This window comes from Fukomys damarensis, unplaced genomic scaffold (assembly GCF_012274545.1).
Source record: "Fukomys damarensis isolate Sample0158 unplaced genomic scaffold, DMR_v1.0_HiC HiC_scaffold_33, whole genome shotgun sequence".
Classification (NCBI taxonomy): domain Eukaryota; kingdom Metazoa; phylum Chordata; class Mammalia; order Rodentia; family Bathyergidae; genus Fukomys; species Fukomys damarensis.
The window spans coordinates 41291142-41313279 of NW_022900945.1; the positions used below are offsets into that span (position 1 = coordinate 41291142).

Sequence of the window (22138 nt, forward strand, 5' to 3'; positions counted from 1 at the left end):
TTACTACACATATTTTGTCACTATGACAGAAAGCTAACAGTACTGACCAAAGAATATTCCAGTCTAGGTAACATGTAATTTTACCTGTATCTTGGCCAGGATTCCCTCTTAGATTAGGCGATCTCAAAGAGCAACATAAACATCACTTGGTGTTTTAGTCACTTTCCTCGTGGCCAAGAGAACTCGCTGCAATCCACCTGCCTCAGCCTCTCAAGTGCTGGGATTACAGGTGTGTGCCACCACGAGAGATACATTTCGGTCTGCAGTTTCAGTGAGTTCATTCCAGGGTCGGCCAGCTCCAAGGCAGAAACTGCCTAGTGGAAAGGCCTAATGCAGAGGAAAGCGAAGGGGAGGAGCAAGGGAGAGAGTAGCCTTCCAGGTCACACCACTCAGTGGCCCCCTCTTCCAGCCACTCCTCATTTTCTAACAGCAAGTCAGCTATGGCAACCCCGTAATCCAGTCACCTTCCATACAGGCTTTGGGAGCCATTTCAGATCTAAACCACAGCACTTGGGAAGTGTTTAGAAGGTGTCAGAGTAATTAAACCTGCAATTTTAAGTTGCAGTCAGTTTTACACACACAGTATTAGAAATTTACATAAAGTATTGGAAACATTCACACAATAGTGCATTTTTTTGTTTTATTTCTTTTTGTTTATCAGACAATTGAATTACTCCAAGAAGGAAGTTGAATTTATTAAATATATGTGCCTTTGAAAATATTTATACAGAGATTTATACATAGGAATTTATACATAGATATATATGTACAATAAGATCTATGTAAGCAGAACTCTAAAAAGCTTGTGATGTTTTGTTACTTTAATAAATTGATCATTTTTTATATTTATTTATGTATTTATTGGAACCAGGGATTGAACTCAGGACCTTGCACTTGCCAGGCAAGTGCTGTACCGCTGAGCTATATCCCTGGCACCGATCGTTGATTTTTTAAAGTGGGCAGCCTTGAGCACATATTTAAGTGTCCTAAAAAGAATTGCTCTGCATTGTGGGCTGCTTACCTCTTTCCCAGATCCAGTCTCTTCTTCCTCATCTGCGGTATAGTTCTCCACTATTACCACAAGAGGGCAACTTTTCTCATGGCTGGTGCTGGGCCAAGAAGGGATAAAACACAGATTACACTCTTCTCTGAAACCCTGTGCTTTGTGCTTGAGCATTTTCCAAATGTTTAGGAAATGTACATTTTCACAGAATAGTATGTACTACTTGTGGGTGAGGGAGCAGCATTCTGTACATAATTAAACATGTTGATAGTTCTGCAATTGAATTTACAATATACACAGACAAAGGGACAGAGGGGGCTGGGGATGTAGCTCAGCAGCACAGCACCTGACTGGCAAGCACAAGGTCCTGAGTTTGATCCCTGGTACAAAAAAAAAAAAAAAGATTATCAATATCTCCCATCAGTTCTCATAATTCATTGATGTGCCAAGCTGGGAAAAATGGTTTTTAAAATTTGTTTTTAATTTTTCAGATATGGATAGAGAATTGTAGCTCTGGGGGCTGGGGATTTAGCTCAGTGGTTCTGCCGCCTGCCTCACAAGCACAAGGACCTACGTTCAATCCCCGGTTCAAAAAAAAAAAAAAATTGTAGCTCTGTAATAATATCAGTAACATGTATTCAGTGTTTGCTGTGTATCTGGCTCCATGCTAACTACTTAAGAAAACTTAATCCTCACACTAACCTGTGATAGGTACTACATTCCCCTAAAAATAACACTAACTAGAAACCAAAAGTACCAGCCCTGTGTTAGGTTAAAAAGCCGAAAACCAAGACCAAACCAGAACCACTACAAGCCTTTATTGTAGGGACAATAGGCTAGGCTGTCTCCAATCAAAGGAGAGCGAGCAATATGGCAGAATAGAGAGCTTCTTTACTGGGGTGGGGCTTATAGGAGCTGGGATGGAGTTAAGTGAGGTAGTAAGGGATTGGAGGAGCCTGTGACATCATTGGGAGGGGCTTGTGACATCGCTGGTTTCTCAGATATAGCAAGTATCTGGTTACTTTTTGGTAGAAGAACAGGCATCGTGGGACGAAGGCTGTCTTTTGGTAGGTGGGAAAAGCCATCTTTTTAGGTGAGAGGCAGGGCATTATGGTAAGGGGAGTAACAGCCATCTTAAGGTGAGGGAACTCTAACATCCTGGGCCAGGGATTTAGCTCAGTGGAGCTGCCTCCTGCTTCGAAAGCTGAGGGTCCCAAGTTTTATCCCCTTGTACCCCCCAAAAAAATAAGTAAAGGATGGAGGAGGGGGTGAAGGGAGGGCAGGGGTAAGGGGAAAAAATGAGAATCAAGACTTGCCTTGTAGAGGTACAAGATCCCAACAATGAATGTAACCGTACTGTATCCCTAAAATGTACCAATAAACTCAATTAAAGCTGAAAAAAAAAAGTAAAGGAAATATTTTTTTAAATGCCAGCCCCAATCAGCTATTCTTGCCTTCCTAGCCATTACAAGTAGCCAACAAGAGAATAGTGAGGTATAATCTTCAGCAGACACTGGCCATCACCATGGTGACAACCAGTTACTAATTACAGCTGAAGTTTATTTTCCAGTAGGGCTTATTTTCAGGGAAACACGGTACAGTATTACCCTAGTAAATAGATGAAATTGAAACAGGAAAGGGAATTTACCCAAGTCTGACTGCAGGGTCCATGCTTGATACTCAACAATATGTCTTCTAGGCAACAGCCCAAAACCAGGGTTCTAGTGATGCCAAAAGTAATAAGCTCATGTGGGGCTTGTTAAAAATACAGGTTTCGAAAAGATAAAAGGACTGGGATGTAGCACAGTAGGAGAATGCTTGCTTAACATGTGCGAGATCTTGCATTCAAACCCTAACACCCCAAAAGAAAGAAAGTAAAATTCCTGGAGCCTGTCCCAGACCTACTGAAACAAAATCTCAGAGACATGATCAAACAAAGACTTAGGGGGTCCAAATCTCTCCAAAGCAGCAATGCACTAGGTAAAGGAGCTAAGATCTGACCTAAGTCTTTCTGGCTTCCATGGCCATTCTCCTGAGTCACCTTGAGTCTCCTCGATTTTAGGCTTTCAGGCACCTACCCCATGATTCTCATTTCTCAGCAAAGATTCTCTCAGCAGAAAAACTTGATATGGGCACAAAGACCCAAACCACGAGTGCCATGCCTTTCTGATGCCTCCTGAACACAAACTCAACCTGAAACCTGCTGTCACCTGTTTTGGAAGGAATTGGCAATTGACAGACACATAGAGACGAGATGAATGTAAGTAAAATAAAAAGTTTATTTTACCAGCAAAGGTCGAATCACACTCAAAAGGGCAGCGCCAGTGATCAACCTCCTATGGAATTGCAGCTTTCTCTTTTACAAGCTTTACAGCTATGATCTCATTCAGGTGGTTACATTTCATTTCCTCAGTTCACATTACCCATGTACAAATTACAGTAGCAAGACAGTTAGCTTTAACCCAGACATAACAATTCCTTGTAGATAGAGAGTTTGCCTTAAGATTCCTCTAGCTGTCTATTCTAGTGCACAGGAAGCGGGTGTTCAAGGTCAGGGATGGAGGCCAAGATGTCCCACTTCATGGTCAATGCCTCTGGTGTCTGTTAATTTTGCACTAAACAAAGCAGATTGCTGTTAGAGACACCAGAAGTCATTTTACATTTTCCGTAACATTTTGTAGGGGTTTTTGTTGTTGTTGTTGTTGTTTTGTTTTGGTACCGGGGATTGAACTCGGGTCTTTGCACTTGTGAGGCAGGCAGCGGCACCACAGAGCTAAATCCCCGGCCCTAGGTTTTTAGATTATTTATAAACGTTCTCTGTATGGTCTCCCACTGTGTCAGGGGAACACACTGCTTCCTCAAGCCACAGCCAGAGAGTTCAAAGATAGCCACGCTTAGGGCTGGGGTGCAGTTCAGCGGTAGAGTACGTGGCTACCGTGAATGAGGCAGTGGGTTGACTTCCCATTACTGCCAAAAAGAAAAAAAAAAAAAGATACCCACACACGGGGCCCTAAAGACTCACTGAGAAACAGCTAGGCCCAGGTGCCTTTTGATCGGGTTTAAATCACAAAAGTTCTCACACAGATCATCACTTCCAGTAAATGAAAACTAAACAAAGGGCCCATCTCTTTACTGATTCTCTTGCTCTTATATTTCTAGCTGGACAGATTATTGCTGAAGGATTACCTAAGGGGGTTCTTGAGGAGCTAGGGACTTGGATGGAGAGCATGCCGCCTCAACTGAGCCAGCCTTCCCAGACACTATGCCTACTGCTTGCTTTCATGCAAAATAGCCAAAGAATTGCCAGTGTGGGCAAATCTTAAATGATCATTTCTGCTCCAGATTCCACTGCAACTGTCACAGTTCAATACTTCCCCCAGCTCCAATCTTGTTTGTCTCACCTCCCTGTCGGTGTTATTACCAGGGACAACCCTCAACACAACCATTACACACCTCTGAGCCTGATGTCTAGGAGACCCGGCCTAATACACTAAGTGAATGTGAGCAGATACTTTAACTCTCTGGGTCTTGGTTTCTTCATCTGCATATGACAGAAATGCCATGGCATAGTTGTGAAGTTAGGTCCTGCCATACCGTAAGCACTTAATTAATATTTGCCGTTATTATTCTTACTAACTACAGACAGAGCAGTGCAAGGCTCCCCAAACACCTAGTTTCCCCAAAGACAAAGTTTTTGTGGGGGTTTCATTATGTAGTCAGGATTGTTCAAATCACACCCGCTTGTGATCAATTCAACCTTTAATTTAGTCCCTCTTCTTTACCTTGAGGTTGGGGTGTGAGACTGAAATCCCACCCCTCTAATCCTCAGATTCCTAGTGACCAATCCCCATCAAGAAGCTACCTAGGGGTGGTTAGCCATTAGTCAACTTGTTATTATATAAAAAGAGATCCTCCTTTGGCGATTTCAAGGCTTTTGGAAGCTCTGTGGCAGGAAACAGGATGAAGACTAAATTCATATTTCAGAATATCACAGAGACATTTAACAACTGGCTTAAAAGCTCATTCTGGCTGCTGGAAGATCCATTATAGTGGTCCAGTCAGGGCAAGAAACACTGGAATGGTAATCCCCATGAAGAGGTCATCTCTGGGATATGTTTTGGCGGGACAGTCATATGTAGATGTGACAGGTGAAGAAGAGGGGAATTAAGGATGCTGCCTAGGTTTGGGCTTGAGAAAAATAGGTGTTTGGTAATACAATTTGTTGAAGTAAGAAAAAGCAGGTTTGGAACAACAGAGAAAATCCAGAGTTAGCAATATGCTAAATTTGAAATGCCCATTAGATATACAAGGGAGAAGTCAAACCAGCCATTGGATGAATGCCTGAACCCTTTTTTTAAAAAATTAATTTGGTTTTTTGAGATAAGATCTCACTACTGGTGTTGAACTTGCTACTATATAGTCCAGGCTGGTCTCAAACTAGAGATCTTCTTGCCTCAGCCTCCTAAATGCTGCGATTATGCACCACCACAACTAGCTCCGTGTCTTCTTTTGACTTCTTCACAGTGCATGTAAGAGATCTGGGAGGTTATAAATTAATGTGACCTGAGAGAGAGTTAAACTGATCTCTTGGGAAGACAAAATTAACTACTACTTATTTGCCTTTGTAGACAACTAACTAAATCATCATCGACCTTTAATTTGTCTCCTAACTACTAATGGAGAGAACTCCATGTTCCACCACAGGTACAGTATAAGATCAGATTCGTAGATGCTCTGTGGGTCATGACTTTAACCAGGCATATCAATGACTATCAAGGTCTTAGCCAGGGCTAAGATAGAAACTGCCAAAAGCAGGCTCACTCTGTCTTCCAGCATGCACTTAGGCATCAGCAGCTATAAAGCACGTTGTACAGTACCTGGCACCCTGTGGGCACACAATCCAGGCCAGTTTCCTTCCACAGAGCCTTCCTGGAGCAACCACCATGTTCTTCAAGCCCTTGCAATGCTGTAGCAGCTCAAATATGAAATGTTGCTTCCTCCCATCTCTTGAAACACGACTGCTCATGACGGAGGAAGGACTTCTCACTTTAGCTTTCCCCTCTTAATAACAGTAATAATTCTCCTTTAAAAAAAAAAAAGCAATGCTTTATACTTTTCAAAATGATCTCACTTAAATTATTTCATGGGATCAACAGCTTCAAAAGACAAGCAGGATTATCCTCATTTTACAGATGAGAAGTGAAGAAAAAAAAAAAGAAAAGAAAAGAAAAATAAGGAAATTCTTAAAGAAACTTCTGCAACTTCCACTCTGCCGGGATGTGTAAAATTTCCCTTGCAAATTGTGGAAGTGACCTCTCCGGCTGTACTTTAGGTTCTTCACCTTTGGTGTTCTATTATTCTGCCTTTTGTTGCTAATAGCAACATACTCCTGGATAAGTTAAAAAAGAAGAGATTTATTTTGGCTCACGATTTAAGCCTGAGGACAAGGGACTGCATGTGGTCATGGCCTTCTCGCGGGCAGAGTCCTGAGGTGGTGCAGGGCATCACATGGTAAGAGACAAGGAGCCAGTGTGTGTGTACCCTACTCTCTGTCATTCTTCTTACAAAGCGGCAGTATTCAGTCATGGGGGCTCCACTTTGCAGACCTTTGTAAATCCCAGTCATCTCCCAAAGGCCTCACCCCTAATATCATAGCCCATTAAATTCCCACCCTTCTTAATACCTCACAGTGGGGACTAAAATCCAATGTACATTTTGGAGGAAAGGAACCATATTCAAACCAACATTCCACATAAAGCACAGTGCAGCCAGGGTAAAGTAAGGACTCTCTCATACTATGGTACCAATATAAGTATTGTAACTCTCTTATTTAGAATTCCTGAGCTAATCACAGCTTGGTAACTTTGCACTTCATTTGGGAGAGATGTCTATACAAACTCAGGTGATTCTTTTTTATAAATTTTATTTTTATTAGTAAATGTTTCCAGTACATAATGATTACAATCACTGTGGAAATTCTGTACATACACAAAACACATTTCAATTATTTTTATGTCCCCTCTTCCTCCCCTCCTTCCTCTTTCTGTCCATCTCTTGGTCTCCATCCCATTTGCAAAAGATCTATGTTCCTGTTTATTATCTCTTTTATTTTGCTCTTTGATGTATTTATACTTCATGTCTTATAAAAAAAGCTTTGTTATTTCTCTACACTGAGTTTGTACACGTAAGAAAAACTGGAAACAACCCCCATATCCATCAACAGATAACTGGACAATAAAATATGATTTATGAGCTATTGATATCATGGTACAGAATAGATTGATTTCAAAATAATTATGTTGAGTGAAAGAAGTCAGAAAAAATAACATACTGTGTGATTGTGTATATGTAGTATTGTAGAAAATGCAAACTAAAGTGTAGAGATGGAAAGCTGGTCAGTGGTTAGTGGAGAAGGGGAGAGCAGCACTAGGATGGGTCAAAGGATGACAAGGGGCCCAAGGAAATTTCTAGGGCAATGGATACATTTATTACTTAATTTTGGTGATGACTCTGTGGGTTTTGCAAGTGTCAGCATAAACTATTGTGTACTTTGAGCATGTGCACTTTATTGTATATAAATTATATCTCAATAAAAGTAGTACACTCATTATGGATTTTTTATTTTGAGACAGTGTCTCACTATGTCATTCAGGCTCACTTTGAACTAACTATGTAGTCCAAGCTGGCCTCAAATTCCAAGCTATTCTTTTGCCTCAGCCTCCCATGTGCTGTGATTACAGACATGTGCTACCATGCCCACTTTGTTATGGGTATTTTGAAAACACAGAAAAATATAAAGAAGGAAATGAAAACAAACTATGTTTCCACACTCCAGAAATAAAGCCAAGATTTAACATATTTCCTTCCAGTTTCATTTCTACACACATAAGCCCATCAAAAGTTGAAAATATTGGGAGTCAAAAATGCATTTAAGGCTGAGTGTGGTGATACATGCCTATACCCCAGCTACTTGGAAGGCTGAGGCAGGAGGATCACAAGTTTGAGGCCAGACCCTGTCTAAAAATTTAAAAAAAGGGGCTGAAAATGTAGCTCAGAAATAGAACACTTGCCTAGCATGCATGAGGCCCTGGGTTCAGTGCTGAAAAAAGAAAAAAAAAAAATACTGAATGCACCTAACCTACCAAACATCATAGCTTAGCAACAAGTACACTGTTGGGGGATGGATTCAGCTCAGTGCTTCCGCCGCCTGCTTGGCAAGCACAAGGACCTGAGTTCGATCCCCAGTACCAAAAAAAAAAAAGTACACTGTATGCGAAGTATCAACTGCTTCTCTTCATGACTGTGAGGCTGACTGGAACTGTGACTTGCTGGTGCTACTCAGTATCTCAAGGGAGCATTGTATTGTACACTGATAGCTCAGGAAAAGATCAAAATTCAGTATCTGAAGTACAGTTACTACTACATGACTATCACTCTCAACCACTGTAAAGTAGAAAAACTGTTAAGTCAAACCACTGTGAGCTGCAGGCTATCTGCACATTATGAGCGTTTTTCCATGTTACTAAAATGTCATCTTCACATTAAATATAAATTCTAGTAGCTTCTCTATAGTCTATCTTATGCACGTGCTACTCAGCTAGCCATTTTCTTGTTGGTTGTTTCTCAAATTAGGTTGGTCTTAACTTTATACTACTGAGAACACCTTGCCTGGAACATAATTATACACACATCTGCATCTAAATCTCTGATTACTTCTTTAGAATCTGTCACTAGAAATGGAATTTTTGAACCCAAATCTTTCCTATCCTGAATGTAGCTGAAACAATGTAGGGTGGCTAATGGTTTAAAATGTTTTTCCTCAATTTGTAGTAGTTCAGTCTTAGAATTTGACCAAGCAGTGGTACTAAAACTAGATGTCGCTGGGCATGGTGGCGCACGCCTGTAATCCCAGCACTTGGGAGGCTGAGGCAGGAGGATAGCTGTGAGTTTGAGACCAGCCTGGGCAACATAGTGAGTTCCAGGTCAGTCTCAACTACATAGTGAGACCTTGTCTCAAAAACAAAAACAAAAAAAACTAGATGTCATCTGTGTGTTGTGTTATACGGGAAATGCTGCTTTTATCTGAGAAGTCTCTTGACATTGTTCCTTCTCCTGAAAAATCCCTTAGTTTATCCTATCAATTTGCCCCAGCCCGATTTGGATGAAATGCTAATTTAAGGAGCTTGTTACTGGCTAGGAAAATGGATGGTAGCAAAGGACAGGAAGATAGGTAGGAGTAAATAGTAACATGACAGCTTTGGATTTATTCACTCATTTAAAAAAAAAAAGACCTTTAAAGCATGGAATATGTGAGAGCCTAGGGAAAATATGTGAGAGTTGCATCACAGGAAAGTTCTGAGAATTGAGCCTGAGATGTGAGGCAGCTAAGACTTGGCCATAAAAAAACAAAGTGGGCAAAATCCCTTTTAAGGATTTCACAGCATAGCAAACAAGAAACAACAGCAGGTATTTACTACCCCAATCTCTAAGGTGTCTGATGGATATCTCAGCTTGACATGTCCAAAACGGGAAAAAATGTTGGTTTTGTTTTTGTTTTTATATATTTTTTTTCAATTTTTGTTTGTTTGTTTGTTTGTTTCTTGAGTCAGGGTCTCACAATGTAGTTGAGACTGACCTGGAACTCACTGTGTAGCCCAGGCTGGTCTGGAACTCACAGCAATCCTCATGCCTCAGCCTCCCAAGTGCTGGGATTACAGGCGTGCGCAACCATGCCCAGCCATTTTTTTCGTTTTTAAATGTGGGTGCTACTATGTTGCCCAGGCTGGTCTCCAGCTCAGGTGTCTATCCTGTGTAAAGCAGAGCTATAGGCTTGTTCTAGTGTCTAGCTCAAAACAGAAATGCTGATTTTTCCCCAAACCTTTCTCTTGTTTTCTTTCTTCCAGGCTTTCCTATTTATTACAGTGATACAGCCACCCACTGGGTTGCTCAAACTAAAAATCTAGGAGGCATCCTTTATTCTTCTTTATATGGCTGATTGGATTCCAGTCTATTAGCAAACCCCGTGGACTCTGCCTATACATTACAGAATTTTTGTTTTTTTGTTTTGTTTTTTGAGACAGGTTTTCACTATGTAGTTGAGACTGACCTGGAACTCACTATGTAGCCCAGGCTGGTCTTGAACTCACAGTGATCCTCCTGCCTATGCCTCCCGGGTGCTGGGATTACAGGCATGTGCCACCATACCCAGCTACAGCAGTAATGTATCAACCAATTTTCTACCCTGATGCAAGTGCCATCATAGCCATCTACAGTCTCTTTACCTGTCTACCCTCATCCACTTTTTTTTTTTTTTTTTGAGACAGGGTCTCCTTATGTAGCCCAAACTGGCCTCGAACTCATGGCAATCCTCCTGCCTCAGTCTCCCAAGTGCTAGGATTACCAGCAGACAGCACCATGCCCAGCTCATCCATTCTTGTACTGCTCAAGCAGCTAGACTGAGCTTTTAAACATTAGATCATGAGCTTCTCCAGGGTTAATAACCCTGATGGTTTTCCATTTCACTTAAAATTCAAACTCCTTTCCATGCCTTTCAAGGCCATGCATTTTTATGATCCCTGGATTGTCTGGTTCTTATCAAATACTAGTCTTTCCAGGCTTACTCACTTCTAACCACTCTGACCTCAGGGGCTCTGCACTTAGCCTCTCTGTCCACATGTCCTTCCTAGGGCTTTGCATGGTCTCCCTTACTCCCTGCAGAGCTCATCTAAAATCTCAGCCTCAAGTCTGCTTTCCCTGAGCAACCAACCTAATATATAGCCACACACACACACGGCCACCTTCTTATCCCTTACACTTTGCTTGTTTCTCCTGAAAAAAGTCTCTCTCTTTTGACCAAAACTTTGATCAGGCTCCTCTGAGTCCTTTGCTTGGCCAGGTACAATATTGGGTTCCCTCTCTATCCTTGTGGAATCCAGTTTGAGCTAAACTGCTTAGTGAAAATCCTCTCCCCTTGCTATGTGACCACTCTTGTGGCAGGAGCAATTCTACATAATTCTGGGGAAAAAATCATTTCATGATTAAATTATGATGAGGCCTGGTTTTCTTGCCTACAGGCTTGCTATGGCATGCCAAGACTTGCTGAAGAGGGTCATGACTGTGATCAGCAGTTAGAGTTACTCTACACAGGGTCTATCTAAAGGCCTTCAATAGGTGCCTGGCATTGTCATTTTGTTAGCTGCACAGCTTTTAAGTCTGGAGGGGAAAAAAACCAAAGAAACAGTTCAGAATGCATGGGCTAAATTATAAGATCAGCAGGATTACTGTGGATATAGCCCACAAAGAGGATAAGGAGAAGGTCCAGGGGGCTTCAGAATCCAACAGAGAAGTCATATAGTTTAGCAGTTAGGAGCTGTTTACAAGGTTGGTCTGGTGGATCCTGGTAAAAGAAGTCTAGCACATTTGTCACTGGTTCCGTTTGTATGACTGCTTGCAGTTTGGCAGCCTCTAGGCAAGAATAAACAAAACTTATAAGAAATTAGAGTACGTATAATCTAAGCACTAGAATGAAGGGCAGGTTGGGGAGAAAGTCACACTTAGAAATTGAAATAGTGATTGAATCTGCTGGTCTTAGATTCTTTCATTGATAGAGGTTATCTAATATGCCTCATACTTTCTCATAAGTCTTTACTTTTAGCTGTAAAATAAGAGTCAATTTGAAGAACAAATTTGGCTAAGAAATATAAAACTCTAGCTGAGCTCTTATAAATTTCACCATAGTTTTTTCCTAATGATCCATAAGCGTGGTCAGCTACTGGTAGAGCTGGAAACTGCCACAAGGGGTCAGTGACTGGAGGCCCTTTTTATATCTAGCTTTATTACTATGGCATTTTAAATTTTTGTTTGTTTGTTTGTTTGTTTTGTTTTTGCGATAGGGTCTCACTATGTAGTTGAGACTGACCTGGAACTCACTATGTAGCCCAGGCTGGTCTCGAACTCACAGCGATCCTCCTGCCTCAGCCTCCCCAGTGATGGAATTATAGGCATGCACCACCACGCCCGGCCACTATGCCATTATTTTATACCTCTTTTGGTTATTGTTTTCTGCTGGGTGTTTAAGACCAAGTTAAAGTGAGACCTGTGTCAATCAACATGAACCTCTTGCTCTCTATTAAGGTCAGCTGTCAGGACGGGTCACGGCCTTGCTTGACCATGTTGCTTTCAGTGAAAGCATGGGAGACCTTTCCCTCTTTGACCTTCCTTTGGTACACAAAGGAGCCTCTGGAGCCCAGCAATCTCCCTGCTCAGGAGCTTGAGTGGCTTATGAAAGATGTAGGATCCTGTAGGAAAGTTTCCTTTGTGTCCTGGATCTTGTAGACCTTGAGGAGCCAGGGCCAAAATATTGGCTGTCCTCATAGCCCAGTTACCTTTCTAGTTTTGGTATCCAACTTTACTTGCTGAACACCCAGAAAACAAGATCAGTGACATTAGTAGTGCAGTAGGAGCACTGAGTTTAACTGTTATAATTTTGTCTGGACATTAAGCACTTTGAAATATAAAGCACAGTGAGGGGGCTGTTATTTCTTATCAACCATGGTTGTTCTAGTACTTGAATATTAACAGGTAACAGTTACATTATAGAAACTTAAGATCAAGAGCCACACGTAGTATTTTAGCATGACAATCATGATGACATTTTCTCTGTAACACATGTTCATCTTAGTGTGGAATAGTCTGATCACAAGACATTAAATGACATAAAGGAAACACTTATTTGTTATTTTTTTAGTAGGATGCCATCTAAAGAGAACATACATACTGACCTAAAAATGGACCTTAAGAGTTCATAAGATCTAACCTCTAATTTTAGTGTGTGACGTTGTTTTGATTGGCAATTGAGCATCCCTATGCGTGGTGACACATATAACACATATCACACAAATTTTAAGAAAACTACTATTGACTGGTTATCTCATACTGGCTTGACATGTAGCTTTTATCACAAGTAGCTGGAGTACAAGAGAAAGGCAGATACCTAAGTCAAAAAGATCATTACCATAAATATCCTAGAGGACTTGTACACCCAGAAGGCATGAACATATACACCATGAAACAGCAGTGGGTATCAGTTACATGAAACCCTTTGTCCTTTAATTTTGTTTTGTACGAAGAGGTTTTTTTTTTTTTTTTTGGTTTTGGTTTTTTGGTACTGGGGATCAAACTCAGGTCCTTGTGCTTGCAAGGCAGGCAGTGGGACCACTGAGCTAAATTGCCAGCCCCCAAGAGTGTTTTAAATAAAACCTTATTGTTTTCCCACAGAAAATTTAGCCATTTGACCATGGCCAATGTATACATATCACAATAATGCTTTGCAATGTATTTTCCACAAGGCTATGGAAATTATTGGGATCCCCTTTGTGAACACAGGCTAGAATAAATGTTTTGCAGATAGCTGCTCCTTTATTTACTAAGGAGAGTCCTGTCCAGTAGTTTTCCTAAGCCCAAGAGTTTTTTATCTTAACAAATTTTTAAATGACCTATGAAAGCCAGATCATAACAGTTAACACATTATTTTTGACCAATGAAAGATCCCCAAGTTAATATAAGATGACTTGAGTTACAGGCAAATATCTTAAAAAATCCAAAATGCCAAAAGAAAAAAACTCAAACAAAAGAGCTGTACATATTGTAATAAATTGAAGAAACAGACACATATATAAGACAACTTTTTTATAAACCAGAGTGCACTCAGATGTATTTGGCCAAGTTGAATTATAATAACTTTTTTGGTATTGGGGATTGAACTCAGGACCTTGCACTTGCGAGGCAAGTGGCAAAACCACTAAGCTAAATCCCCGGCCCTAGGCTTATAATTATAAAAAAGACTAGTCAGAACTTTGTAGATCAATTAACAAAGATCTCTTATAATAAGAATCAAAAGGAATAAAAATCTTCTATGCCTGCGAAAGTAAAAACAGTTTTAAGATGGGCCCTCAGCTGACAGTTTATCTGACTGGAATGAATACCCAGCTACACAGGCTTCTCATGGTTGCTGATAGCCACATAGGACTGCTCTCTCTAAAGGGACACACTGTTACAGGTAATTTTAACTATCTCCAGTGAGGTCCACTCAGGCCAGCTTTGCATGTAGAAGAGACTAGGTGAGACTCTTCAGAGCCGAGTACGAATTCCATGCAGTGAAGGAAGAAGGCTGCCAAGGCTCCAACTGCTGTGCTGCAGATATCTACCTCTGACCTTCATTCCATTTTGAAAAGAAATAGATGTAAAGAAGGTGTTTCCATCTATGCCTCTTGTTCTGTGCCCAATCTAAGGTGTCCCTTAGACTTTATCTCATCCAGTGCCAGTGGTGGCACACTAGAGGTGCAAGGAAGTGGCCAGAGCTGGGTAAACTGTTCTTTTCAGTCTCTAATTTCACCTGAGGGCTGGAAGATAACTCTGGACTAAAACTTACATTTAGTCTTCGAGAGTTTTGGGATTAAGCCCAGGCCAGTTTTCTTTATGGCAGAGAAATAAGTGAAGGTCAGCTTTATTCTGGAAGGGTTCTAGGAAAGGGAAACTCACCATTCTGGAAGCTTTATCTTGAAATCCAGTAGCCAGAGAGGAGGGAAGTGCTTTGAACCAAACACTGTTGAGAACTGTGTTATTTCTCAGGGGCAGAGCAGTGGAGAAGGAACAGAATAGTGCCTTTAAGTATGGCACAAGAACCACATCTTAACCATCTCAAGTACAGAAGGACAATTAAGATCAGGAGTTTTTCCAGAATGGATCTGCAATCCTTAGCAAAACATATCTCTAGAGACAGGCTATGACTGACTCCAACTGCATTGCCGACAGAGAATTAAACCAATAATCAAAGAATCTGAATGGCTGCTTTTTTGCCGCTTGAAAGAGAATGAAAGTGTTCTAACTATATTGTTTAGGGCTTTTCTTCTTAAATAAATTGTTTTGAATCTATAATATCTAATTTATGACTTAAATACCCTACAGGCTGTTGAGCAGCTCCCTGATCTTGTAGAAACATTCCCAAAGCCATGTCTTTTAATAACATACAAACTGAAAAGGTATCCTGTAGGCAGACACTTAGAACTGCTTGTTTGAGTTTCTGCAATGCAGTCTGGGAATAAGGTTTCCAGGTTAAAATATGGTTGTCTTTTGGGTTTCTCTATAAACTGATAGAGGGGTCACGGAATCTCACTATATCCTGCTATCTAAAGGTGACCAAAGTCTGTAATTTCTAGGAATCTCCTTAGCTACTTTAGGGTCTTGGACTGTGGAAAGTAAAGAATTGGTTTAATTCTTTCTTCCTTCAGTCTTTGGGTTCCTTTAGATATAATAAGGCTTAAGTATTTTACCTCAAGGCTACAAAGTTGTGCCTTGGACCTAGAAACATTCTAACCTCTGTCTGTTAGAAAATTCAGCAGAACACAGGTGTCCTGGTTAGAAAGCTCTTCTGAGGGGGCACATAACACTATACCATCTACATATTGCAAGACTGATGGGAAAAACAATAGTATTTCCTTTTATCATATCAGGATCCAGGGATGTCTTCATCTCTTTCTGATCAATAGGTGACAATTTAAAATAACTGAAGGGCTTAGTTCTCATATTTCTTAGACCTTTAAAAATACATGCCTGAAAATGTCTTCTACTTTAAACTCCTATCTGATTGGCAGGCCAGTAGGGGTCTTGTATAGGAACTGCTTGTGTTCCAGTAGAAACCAGTTATTCCCCTGGCTGCCTGTCTTTTAAGCTTCCAAAATTAAGATAATACTTGTCTCTAAATGTAATACTACTTGTCTCTCATTAAAAAATCAATATTTGATTTAAGAGCAACATCACATCTTTCTAATCTAATCCATACATCTGAGTAAATTCTCTAAAAACCTCAATGTACATATCAGGGTAATCCAAAAACTTTATTAGGTTTCATTAAATCTGTCTTAGATCACTGAAAAAAAGACACATACATAAGCACAAATAGTCTCATTTTGCCATTTACTTCCTGCAAGGGATATTGTCTTTGAGGGGCCTGAACATCTTAGCTAAGGATGGATATAGCCTCATGGAAGTTTTAATTGTGGCTGGCCTAGATACTCCATCCTCAGCACTGGAGGTCAAGGTTTATAGTTGTTTTAGAAATTTTGTTGTCAGGCTTAGAGGTGCTGAATGTCTTAAGGGTGAGGTATCTCTCATTATATTTACACTTGAACACAAGCAAGAATTACTTCTTAATGTAAAGAAAATCTCAACTTAAGATGATTTTTGACCATTTTCTCTCTTTTTCAGTATAGTTCTAATTGTGAGATAGCATCATAGTACTTTCCTCTGTGTACTTGGCTTTAGGAGGTAGGCACAGCATGCGTGGGTATAGAGAAATACTAAATTGCTCCTTACTACATTTCAAAGGAGTGTGAGGTTCAGATGTGGCATTCCTAATCTAAAACAAGAGAAACAAATATGGCATCCTGTAAATCCCTGCTTGATTCCTGTGCCCCCTAGGGCATCCCCCAAGGTTTATTCCAGTCCAGGGTAGGTAGACACCATCTGGAGAGAGACTCAGAAAATAAAACCAGACTGGACTGTACCCTTTATCAGCGCATGATCTTATCTTCCTCAGATAACTCCTATCCTTACTCCAGAAAGTACTCCAAAGCACAAGTTAAAATTGACTTCAGCTATAACTGTTATGTTTAGAGAAGGAAGTATTGCTAGCAAACCAAGAGATTCAAACCACTGCTTTCTAGTTCCTTGAAAGAGAGAGGAAATTAGGGCACGTTTCTTACAAAAAAGATCCCTCCAGAGATGCTAAGTCAGAGATTCTGCCCTGGGCCCTAGGGTAGAGAATGCTCTGAGAATTATCTGTTCTCTATCCATTCTTTTAGGTAACTTTTATCAGCAGCAAGACAAGGCTACTCCTTTATGGTCCATTTTGAATTCACTAAGTATTTGAAACTCATAGGTCTTCCTAGCAGCCACAATCTACATAGTAAAGGCACCTCTATCAACTTTTTAGGCACACATTTGAAGGAAGAGAAAGGCTTACCAAAATAGTGGCATATTCTAGTTAGAATGTGAAAACAAATGCAAATTACTGATTACTATTTTCCCCAGTGTAAGTCAAAACAGTTGTTATGAGTTGTCTTAGTCTGACTTTCTGGTAGGAGGAGTAGTCTGACTGGGAGAAATTCTCAAATGAACTCCCAACAAGTTGGAGAAAAGTTTAAGGGGAGTTTTTAACTCATTATCAGAGAAAAAGTCCAAATAAAGCTCAAGCTGGTTAAATATCCAAAAAAATTAACCATATAGCATTTATAAGACCACAGTTAATGTTCCAAAGTCCATAACCTATTGGAAAAGGCATTTCTCTCCCCTACACACATAAATGAGGAAGGGGCCGGGGTTTAGCTCAATGGTTTGCCACCTACCTTGCAAGCTCAAGGATCTGAGTTTGATTCCTGGTACCAAAAAAAAAAAAAAAAAAAATGAAGAAGACCATGCCTAGGAGGTGGGGAGAAGGTAGTAGTTTTAATCTTTGAAAGATTTGTTTTTTATATTTGTCTAGAGGTCTGTCTTACTAGTAATAGAGAAAGCAGTCCAAACCTGTAGCTCAACTCCTACCAGAGGCTTAAGAAAGGGCTCTGACGGCACCGTTTCAGATCACTCTGAGACAGAGGATCCCTGATGACCACTGACAGAGTTCCCCTTTCACCTCACAGAGGAGTCCAGATAGGACAAGATGTGGAGATTTTCTGCTGATTACCTAGATGGGTTGTCAGGAGCTAGTTTCTTCTGAGGGACTTTTGGGTATCACCAGAGAGTAGCCCTGGCCATGACCCCTCAGTTGTCACCTCAGTTTCTGCTATTCCACACAATTAAAGACCTGTCTCTGAAAGAAACCCGTTTTCCTAGCTGGTCAATGTTCCACCCTCCATGGGCATCAGTGGGAGTAGGGATTCACCAGAGGACAACTGGAGAAACCTGTCCTCTGCTTTGAGAGTGGCAGCTGCCCTAAAGACAATTACTAGCTGGCGGAGTAACCACTGTTTGTTTATGATTCTATAAGGGACAGATAAAGCCTAAACTGTCTTTATCTGAGATGATTTTATAAGAGACCCATTTCACAGCATTTTGAAGGAACTAAGTGCAAATGTAACACATAGAAAACAAGAGTAAAATGTAATTTTAGCAAAACACAATGAATAAGAAAAACAAGAAATATGCAAACATTTAAAACACGCAACTTAAAATTAAGACACTTTTAAAAGAAAGGTTAAACAAAGGCCAGAATTTATGAAAAAAGCCCAAAAAAACAGAATCTATAAAACAAATGAGAGCCTATGAAACAAGTTACAATCTATGAAGCAAAAAGACCAAAGTTAGAACCTATGAAAGAAAACTCTTACCTCTGACCAGTAATATTGGTGGAAGAACTCCAAAATGATATAGGGGGAAGAGAGGTAATTCCCAAACCTGCTAGATATCTGAAATGCGAGTTCGTGATCTCTGACGTTGAAAAATGAATTCTAGGAACAACAGAGGTTAAGAGGTTAAGAGTAGGAAAAATGTATTGAGCTTTCTTTCTGAAGGCTCCTGTTTAAGAGAGACAGAAGGGGGACTGGAAAGTGAGTTGTCCCTGTTTTTGTTTTTTTGTTTTTTTTTTTTTAATGCTTTGATGCTTGAAATTTTGCTGTTATTATTATTTATAATATTTTTCTTTTATTTTAAGCTGTATAGCAGCAAGCAAGGTATACTTTTATAAATAAGGTTGAAATGATTGCTTTTTTACCCTACTTGATTTCTACAGAATTCAGAACCTCTCAATGACCACTCTTATTTTCATGGCAACATAGCTATTTGCTTAAGTTCAGTAAGAAACTATTCATTTGGAAACACTGGTTAATATTACCAAGGTGTTCACTGAAATGTCATATTTGGAAATTATGTGCATAGAATGATACGTGAGAATTTTCAAGAACTGAGAGTGACTTTATGGAGCACCTTGGAAAAACCAGTCTGATTCCTTATTTTATTTATTTTTTGTTTTATTTTTATTTATTTATTTTATTGTATTTTATTTTGGTTGATTCCTTATTTTAAAAGATCTCCAGACTTACAGTTAAGTAAGTCACTTTCTGGCAAGTCTAAAAACCTCAAAATACCTTGGAACACACCCCACCCAACAGAGGAATTCATAGCTAACCATGGTGGTGTACACTTGTAATCATAACACTCTGGTAGGCTAAGGCAGGAGGATCACAAGTTCAAATCTAGCTAGCCTGGGCAACTTAGTAACTCAGGAAGACCCTGTCTCAAAGTTTAAAAAAAAAATTTTTGAAGGCTGGGGAGATAATTCAGTATGAAGGTCATGGGTTCAACTCCCAGTACCACTAAATTAAACAAAAACAGAAAGAGAGGAATTCACCCAAATCTATAGGTATTGCAGGCAAAGTACGATGACATACCCTAGGCTTGTCTTTCTAGATTTAAGAGATTTTTGAAGTCCTCACTGAGCCAGGCATGGTGCTGAATGCCTAGAATCCCAGCTAACTGGAGGGTGAAGGCAGGAGAATTCCAAGTTTGAGGGCAGGCTGGATAACTATTTAAGACTTTGTCTCAAAATAAAATTTTGAAAGGGCTGGAGATTTACCTCAGTGTTCATGAGGCCCTTGGTTCAACCACCAGTCCTGCAAAAAGCTGATTCAGATTTCTTGTGACAAGTTCCAGCAAAGTAGACTAAAACAAAACAAAACCAAAAAAAGCTATGTAGTCAATAATTATTCTTGTGTACTAACATAAATAATCAGAAAACTTTAATGACAAAAGCCCTATTTTGCAAGCAAATTAGGTTTTCTGTGATTATCTTTAGTAGAAATGGGGATGACTTTAGAGAGAATAACTATATTTTAGTAGAAAACTATAATGTACTCATTATTAGCTTCTAGCCTTGTTCACTATCTCTAAGGTTCTGTAATCTAGACTGGTAACTGCATTCTCAGTTTCCACCAATAGCTTTATAGCTCTCCAAATTAACACTTCCAATGTTTCTTTTTTTGTGGTACCCAAGGTCTTTGCACCAAGCTACATTTTTAAAAAAAGTTTTTGTTTTTGAGACAGACAAAATTGCATACCAGGAAAAATGTTGAAATGCAACTACTATCCTTATTCCACTGTCTAAAGATGCTTCATGATTGACATCTTGACTTACTAGGGACCCCTGAAATGTTACTGAAAACCTCTGTAGTAGGCTCCAGTCTCTTGCTCAGTGCGTGTAGGCCTGAAGAAAAACAAGGGGCCAGGGATTTAGCTCAGCAGTTCAGTGGCCTGCCTTGCAAGTGCAAGGACCCGAGTTCAATCCCCCGTACCAAAAAAAAAGAAAAGAAAAACAAACAAATAAACAAACTAGTGCCAGGGATTTAGCTCAGTGGTTCTGCCACCTGCCTTGCAAAGCACAAGGTCCGGAGTTCGATCCCTGGTACAAAAAAGCCAAAAAACTAAAAGAACTAAGACAGACAGAAAGCAGGGCACCAGGATGACCAATGAGGGTGCAATTGACAAAGGCACTGGTCCATCCAATCCACTGATTTTTATCAGTAATCAATTGGGGTAAAAGTGAGCTACATGCAAGGGCAGAACTATGTGAGAGGATGTGCAATCATGCAGTTTCTATGGAAACTAATGTAAGCAAGATGCATAAAGGACAAGACAAAGCATTCTCAAATTCAGAACAGGATGGACAAAATATATGATTGTAATTAGAACACTATCATTCTAGTAAGAAGTTTTTAGTTGTGGGAACAGAATTTGAGTGCAAGTTACTCTGACCTCGGCGCATAGGCTTCAGCTGGTCTCATTTTTCAAAACAAACCAACTGTGGGGTTAATTCTTCACAGCCAGCACTGCTTGCAGCCTGCTTTAGGCATAATCAATAATGCAGTCTCCCACATTGACTAACTGCCCCCTGGACCTAGAGAATGGGTTTACAGTCTGTTCTATTAATCATTCTTTTCGTTTGTTTCCATAGAAATCCCCTTACTATATGCCTGACTGCTTTCACCACCCAGAAAATACCCTCTACCACCAAGTCTTAACAAACAATCCATGATCCCTAATGAGCAAAGAGGACTAAGAAATAGACTTACATTGTTTAAAAGAAAGATCTCTTCTTACCTTGAGCAGAAGGGGAAATTAGCAAAGACTCTCCTTGGAACAAAGTTTGGTAAGGGAAAGAAAATGGCAGAGTGGTGATTCATAGCAAAATTCAGTCTCTTTGAGATCCAGAATCCATAACCTGGAAAATAACTTGGTGAAGCAAAAAGGATAAGGCAGATCCCTGGGAATCAGGAAACAACTGTAGGAAAAATCAGAAGCTACACAGAAGTTGGTAAGATGGCCCACAAAGCAGAAAAAAAGAAGGAAACAATTTGGACTCTCTTCTTGGCTCTTGAAGCTTAGGGAGTGGAGTGGCTTCCCAGAAGCAAGAAAAATGTCCAGGGCTGGAGATCCAGGGAGAAATGGCAGCAGAGCCCATGGAAAAGTGCAAAAAAAAAAGTACAAGGTTTTGCTCCAAGAGAACTCCTTCCACACAGCAGACACTAGCCAGAGAAGAATTTAAGAGTGGGCACCAAGCATATTGCCAGACAATGCTTGCTCAGGTACCATTTTAGAAAGGGAGCTCAGAACAACTAAAAAATAACCACTTCGGGCTTCCAGTGTTATCCTCCCACATTGACTGGGTGAGAGACAGCCATGGGAGACAGCCACTGCCAAGGAGCAGCTAGAAAGAGACACCGGAGAAGTTTAAACTCAGGCCAGGAAGGACGTGGGCCCAGTCCTCCTGGTGAGTTGAGCTCAGAAATAGCTAGTTCTGCCAGGCATGGTTGCCTGTAATCCCAGCACTTGAAAGAACAAGGCAGGAGGATCACTGTGAGTTTGAGGGCACCTTTTGCTATATAGTGAGTTTGAGGGCAGCTTGAACTACATAATGAGACCCTGTCTCAAAAAAAGAAAGAAAGAAAGAGAAGACAAGCAGAGCAGAGCTGAGTCTGAAAGTGCTGGCTGGTATTACTTGAGCCCATGCCCTGTGGCTTACATCCAGAACAGATCTGAGTTCTGGTCACCTACACTGTCCACCAACATGAGCAAGGACACCTCCTATCA

The 22138-nt window shown here is 40.4% G+C and overlaps 1 long non-coding RNA gene across 2 annotated transcripts; it reads left to right on the top strand.

Moving 5' to 3' along the window:
* Positions 1-1601: 1601 nt before the first annotated feature.
* Positions 1602-21910, top strand: LOC104849524. Of its 2 annotated transcripts, none has more exons than XR_776776.2 (3): positions 1602-2070; positions 3066-3263; positions 21003-21910. It is a non-coding gene; the product is annotated as an uncharacterized LOC104849524 (long non-coding RNA). The 2 variants fall into 2 exon arrangements; XR_002024782.1 differs by having other exon boundaries at positions 3121-3263.
* The last annotated feature ends 228 nt before the right edge of the window (positions 21911-22138 follow it).